Source organism: Benincasa hispida, chromosome 9 (assembly GCF_009727055.1).
Source record: "Benincasa hispida cultivar B227 chromosome 9, ASM972705v1, whole genome shotgun sequence".
NCBI lineage: Eukaryota > Viridiplantae > Streptophyta > Magnoliopsida > Cucurbitales > Cucurbitaceae > Benincasa > Benincasa hispida.
The window spans coordinates 58,026,280-58,033,073 of record NC_052357.1 but is presented as its reverse complement, the minus strand read 5'-3'; the positions used below and the strand labels follow the sequence as shown (position 1 = coordinate 58,033,073).

The 6,794-nt window shown below is 32.9% G+C and overlaps 1 pseudogene; it reads left to right on the top strand.

Moving 5' to 3' along the window:
- Nucleotides 1-3,555: 3,555 nt before the first annotated feature.
- LOC120087102 lies at nt 3,556-5,875 on the top strand (annotated as a pseudogene).
- The last annotated feature ends 919 nt before the right edge of the window (nt 5,876-6,794 follow it).

Below are 6,794 nucleotides of genomic sequence, written 5' to 3'. Positions count from 1 at the left end.
ATTGGCTATGTTGGTGGGATCAGTTGTGACATGATTTGTTACTCCACTGTCTGCATACCAACTGGAATCTCCTACAGATTCGTTTTGAAGAAACGAATTAAGGTTCCAAGAGGTTAAAAATGTAGACAGATTATACCCTAAGTTTCCTTGGTTTTGATTGTTTCCTTTGTCATTGTTTTGATTTGGAACAATTTCTATATTGTACCTCTGATAACAAACATCTGCGGCATGTCCATACCTAGAGCAAACTTGGCAGGTAGGCCTATTCCCTCTGCTTCGACCTCTTCTTCTGTTTCCACCTCCATTGAAGTTGCCATTGCCCCTAGACCCATTAAACTGTTGTCGATTTCCTCCTTGAGTGTTTCCTTGTCCAAATGGCTTAGGTTCAGTTGTGTTCCGATTGAATGCTACATTTGCTGAGGTATTGTGTGCAAATGCTACAGTTACTTTTGAGGTATTTTGATGTTCAAAACATTTTTTGAAGGAGAGTAACTCAGACTGCATACCGAGCCACGATATTTCTAGTTTTCTTTGGATGACTACTACAACTGAGTTGTATTCCTCATCTAATCCAACGAGGACTTGAGATACGAGATTGTGGGTAGACACTAGACTACCCGCTTCAACTAAATTATCAGAATGAAGATTCATAAGTTTCATATTCAGACATTGACGTGTTACCTTTAAGGGTTTGTTGAAAGACTTGATGCAAATAGTCTTGTTTTGCTTTTGACTGAACTCGAAACAAAGAGTGAATAGCATCCCACAGACTCTTAGCACTTTCATGTCCCATCAGCTGCACAGCCACTTCAGGAGTCATTGAGTTGTATACCCAGCCCAATAAGAGTTGGTCAGCAGTAACCCACACTTCATATAGTGGGGTGAGAGTCCTTTCACCGGTTGCGCTTGACGCTTCTCTTGATGCTTGAGAGTCAAAATCACCAGTTTCAGTACTGGGTACTATAGCGACGGTGAACATTGGAGGATAAACATTAGTTCCAAAAAGGTGCCCTTCGAGTTTGTATCCTTTTAAGATTGGAAGAGCTAATATCTTCCATAACATGAAATTGCCTCTTTCCAATTCGATGCTGGTTATCTAGTTGAGCAACTGATTCAGTGGAGGCGTGCTGAACTTTGATGATTCAGTGGTAGAGAATCCTGTAGCAGTGGCATTTTCCATATCGTGCTCTGATACCAAGTCAGAATTTGAGGAAGAAGATGAATAGGGATACTCAGTTGATTTTCTCTTATTTAAAGATAAGCATAATAAGCCCAAACTTATACAGATTTCCTAAATTAGGGTTACATGAATAATTGAATAATAAAATGAATATGGAAGAATAAAAAAAATAATTATACTTGACAGATGACCCAATCATAAATGGAAGGAATAAAGTCTGTTGAAATCAAATCCTAACAGAACTTTCTGAGCATTTATCAATCCATCGTGGCTCTCCTGGGTGATGTGGCGATTTCCAACTTATGTGTCTTCTGTGACCCATCCTTGGTAGCAACATCTCTGACAGACACCTAACTTAGAATTATTTCAAGCTAAACACGCTTAACTATGATGTTTCTATGATTGAACGATCGAAAAGAAAGGTGCACATTGTTGGTTAGGTAATAATTTTCTATTCTTTTAAGTCTTTTTTAATAATACTTTCATGTTTTCAGGATTCTCCTCATTTGGATGTAATCTCCGTTCATTCATGTCCCCCTCCTAAACTTGGGACACTTCACAATCTATTTTGCTAATTATTTTAAAAAATATTTTGATTTTATCTCAATCTTATTTCTCATTGAACATAAAGGTGTTTGAAAATGACGAGTAAGTGATTTTAAAAGAACTCAAAATCAATTCGAATAAAGGTGTGTTTGAGAGTGATAATTGGAATAGTGATTTTAGAAAAAGAGATTTATGTACATTGATCTTTAAACAATCAAATTTACGTTTGGTTCTAAACTTAATTTTCAAATACTTAAAAGTGATTTTGAATTATTATGTTTGGTTCTAAAAAGTGATTTTAGAATTACCAAAATACTACAAAGGGTATTTTATATTCGACGTTTGTTTTAAAATCTAAGAATTATTCTCATGGGGCCACACAATCACCTCAATCCCATTCTCCCATTTGTATGCCCCCATCATCGAATATTGGATATGAATAGATCCAAGGGAAAAAATACGAGTCGATTCTGTCGGTGATCCCAAATGTCATCTTTTACACAATCACCATCCAAAGTATTTCAAAATCAATTTGTAGTGATTTAGGACCTATTATGGATTGACTTGAGAAAAAAATATTTTTCAAAAATTTTATTTTTATTTAAATACTTTTGATAAAACTTTTTAAAATCACACTTGAAAAACTATTTTGAGTGGTTGTCAAACACGTCAAATTTTTTTAAAAATAACTTACTTTTTAAATTAAATATTTGAAAATGCATTCCAAACATAGTCTTAGATTTTTAAAAAATTAATTTTATTGAATTGTCAATCATCATCTGTTTATGTAAAATTGATTTTGCAAGAGAGAAACAAATACACCTTAATTCTCAATCAATCACCCCAAAATTGATTGTAAGTGATTCTTTTTTGAAGTGTTACATATAACTATAGGATCAGACAGAAAATGTCTCATATTTTACATATTTTTTCCCTAAACTTTTAAGGAAAACTTTTTTTCTTTTTTGAGAAACTAAGAAAAAGATATTTTATGAAATTGTTTTTTTATTCATCTATAATTTTCCTGCCTTTTCTTTTCCCCGTAAACTTTTCATGACGTCTATCACTAACGGCATTGACTTTCTAAAGTTTTTATTCATTTTCACACGTTTTTCACTCTTCAAATTACGTATTAGTGATGATGAAGTTTGTAGAATTTTCAACTTCTATATTGTATTATAAAAAAAAGATCTCTAACCTCATTTATTTAGTCTTGAGATTTTAAGATATGTTTCACTTCTATCTTTTGAGTTTAATTTTTTTTAATCAATTTAATCTTTAAATTTTAAAATGTTTGATTTTTAGTATGCGGAGTTTTGTTGTCTTTTAGTTTCTATATTTCAAAATTTACACTCACCCTTTGATCTTTACGAAATATCTACTTTCAATTATTAATATCAATATAAATAAAATTAATGGATAATTATTTTAAATATAAAATTATTGAAAATATTTATCAATATATCAAAATATCATGGTATATTAAAAATAGATTTTGATAGACTATTTTAGATATCTATGGCCAATATTGATAAATGTCCATAGACCACACTAGTTTCCGAACACAAAAACAGATACAAATTTTCTTCCAAATGACTTTTTTTCCATTGCTGGACCAGGTTTTCGAGATGAATTGTTGCATTTTGTCCAATTAAAAGGGCCATAGAAAAGGGGGTAAAAAAATCCGTTTAATATGCATTAAAAACTCCATTTAATTTTAATTTTATTTTGGAGTCCATAATAAAGCCATGTGGCCTATTATATAAACAAACCCTTTGCATGCTTAATTCTCCAAACAGTGAAAATTAACATTATTTAGAGAAGCAGAAATGGAAGAGCCTCACGTCCTCACCGTAATAATCTTCGCCGGCCTTTTCTTCTTTTCCTATGTTATTTTCACTATGTGCCGGAGATACGTCGTCCCTCATCGGAAGAGACTCCCACCGGAAGCCGGTGGCGCTTGGCCGGTGATCGGCCACCTCCATCTACTAAATGCAAGTGAGCCAATCCACATAACGTTGGCTAAAATGGCGGATGCATATGGACCAATATTCACGTTTAGGTTCGGTATGAAAAAAACATTGATTGTGAGCAATTGGGAAATAGCAAAAGAGTTATTCACTACCAACGATAGAATATTTGCATCTCGTCCAAAGCTACTTGCATCAAAGCTTCTTGCCTATGACTATGCCATGAAAGGGTTTAGCCTATACAATCCACATTGGCGCTATGTCCGCAAAATAGCGACGCTTGGACTCCTCACCAACCACCGCGTCAAGCAGCTCGAACACGTTAGAGCATCAGAGGTTCAAACCTGGATGAAGGAACTCCATGAGCTATATTAGCTCAAAAACAATAAGAAAAGTGAGAAAGTTGTGGTGGATATGAAGAAGTGGTTTCAAGACATAACCCTCAACACCATATTCAAGATGGTGATCGGAAAGCGATTTACAACGGCCTTCGATGACAATGTAGCCAGTGAAAATTTTCGAAAAGAATTGACAAATTTTTTTGAATTGTTCGGAAAATTCATTCCTTCTGATTCGTTTCCGTTTTTGAGTTGGTTGAATTTTGGAGGACATCAAGAAGAAATGAAGAAGAGTGCACAAATATTTGACGAAACGTTTCATAATTTCCTGCAACAACATCGAGAGAGGAGGGATTGTAGTAAAGGGATGATGGATCAAGAACAAGACTTCATGGATGCAATGATTTCTACAGTTGAAGATGATGAGGGAGAACATTTAAGCTACGATATTGATACAATCATCAAAGCTACATGCATGGTAATGTATATATTTGAATGCTCTTATCCTAATTAGAATTTTTCAAAAATAGAAAAAATATTAAACTATTTACAAAAATAGTAAAGAAAAAAATATTGATAGACACTGATATACTTCTATCGGCCTCTATCAATTATAGACTTTTATAAGTTTCTATCATTGATAGATACTGATAGACTTGTATCAGTTTCTATCACTGATATATGCTGATCGATTTCTACTAACGTCTATTTATGATAGACATCGATAACAATGTCTATCACAACTATAATTAAGTTTTGCTATTTGTATAAATATTTTTCTTCATTTTTCTAATTTTGAAAATCCCCTGTCGTAATATATTATATTGTATATGGAGGGTCTTAAATTTGTTTTGATTTTTAGAATTTGACTAAAACGTTCAAGTGTTTATTTAGAAAAGATAATAATATGTAGAGAAGTTATAAGAAAATCAAGCATAATTTTCAAAAATCTAGAACCTAATGGTTAGAAACGAGTAAGAGATTATAAAAAAGAAAAAAAAAGGTCGGGAGTGTTTCCTCATAAAAATAGAATTTTGACTTGAAATTTTAGGGTTTTTTTTTTAACTGTCTGTAGCAGAGTAAAGTTTGATCATAAACAAAGAAACCTACGTAATAAGAAGGGACCAAGGACCTAGAATTTGTGTAAAATTAATACTAAATTTATGGGAAGTCTCAAATATTGGATATGAATAGATAACTTTGAGTTTGGATAAATGCAGAATGTGATAATAGGTAGATTTGACACTACGTCGATTATAATGACATGGGCGCTTTCATTACTTCTCAACAATAAAGAAGCATTGAGAAATGCTCAACTTGAATTGGATGAACAAATTGGGAGAGGAAGACAAGTGAAAGAGTCAGATATAAAAAACCTTTATTATCTTCAAGCTATCGTGAAGGAAACTCTACGATTATATCCAGCTACGCCACTCTTAGCCCCTCACGAGTCTTTAAAAGATTGTACAATTGCTGGCTACCACATCCCAAAAGGAACATGCCTCATCGTTAATGTTCAAAAGCTCCAAAAAGATCCATGTGTTTGGGAGGATCCATGTGAATTTCGACCAGAAAGATTTTTAACAAGTCATAAAAATATTGATGTTAGAGGACAAAGTCCCCAATTGATACCATTTGGAAATGGTCGAAGGAAGTGTCCTGCTATCTCGTTAGGCCTTCAAATAATATATCTTACACTAGCAAACTTTCTACATGGGTTTAAAATTGAAAGGCTTTCAGAAGAACTATTTGACATGGAAGAGAGTGATGGATTGACCAGTGCTAGAAAAGCTCCGCTAGAAGTTGTTTTAACTCCCCGACTGCCTACCCTAATTTATTAGTTGATCAGTAAGGTTGATGCAATTAGCATCTTAGATAGACAAGTCTATTAAGAAATCGACGTTATATTATAATCTTTATAAAATATATTAGTTACTTTCTTACTTATTACAAAATTATATTAGTTGTGAGACAAAACTCTTTATTTATCCTAATATCAAAGTCCATGAAACCAAAAATTTGTAAGATGCATAGTTATTACTCGTCTGTCATGGAACCTTATGTATAATAATATTAATAACGGCTATTGTGATAGTTATTTTTTCCAAAGTTTGTGGTACTCTAATTTTATACGCAAACGAATTAATAATAAAAATAAAAAAAGGAAGTTTGTCATAAATAGAAAAAAATAAAAATATTTACACGGTGTAGCACAAACTTCACCGCTAGACACATTTACATTTTTTAAAAATTTTCAAATTTTCCTTTTTTACATTTGTAATTCTCGTGCGACAATTTCTTCTTCTTCATCGTCTTCCACATGGTGATTTCTTCTTCATTGCACATGATTTCTTCTTCTTCATCGTGCAACAAATGATCATGCAGCTGCAAATCATTTCCAATCTCCGACAACCTCTTCTTTCTTTCTTCTTCTTCATCGTGCAACAGATCAGCGTGCGGCTGAAAATTGCATCCAAATCACCTCTAATCTCCTGGCAATATTCTTCTTCAAGTTCTTCTTCATCGACAATGGTGATTCGGAAATATGTCATCTTCGGCTTCCTCCTCCTCATCTTTACTGTTTTTTTGTTCTTCAATCAATCACTATTTTTTTTGTTCCTCAATCGATCACTGTTTTAAAGAGGCTGATAGATAGTGATAGAATCCTTATTACTAATTAATTAATAGACAGTGATAGAAATTTTATCACTATCTATAACATTTTTTTTATAAAATAAAAGGTTATTTTTCCATCTTTCT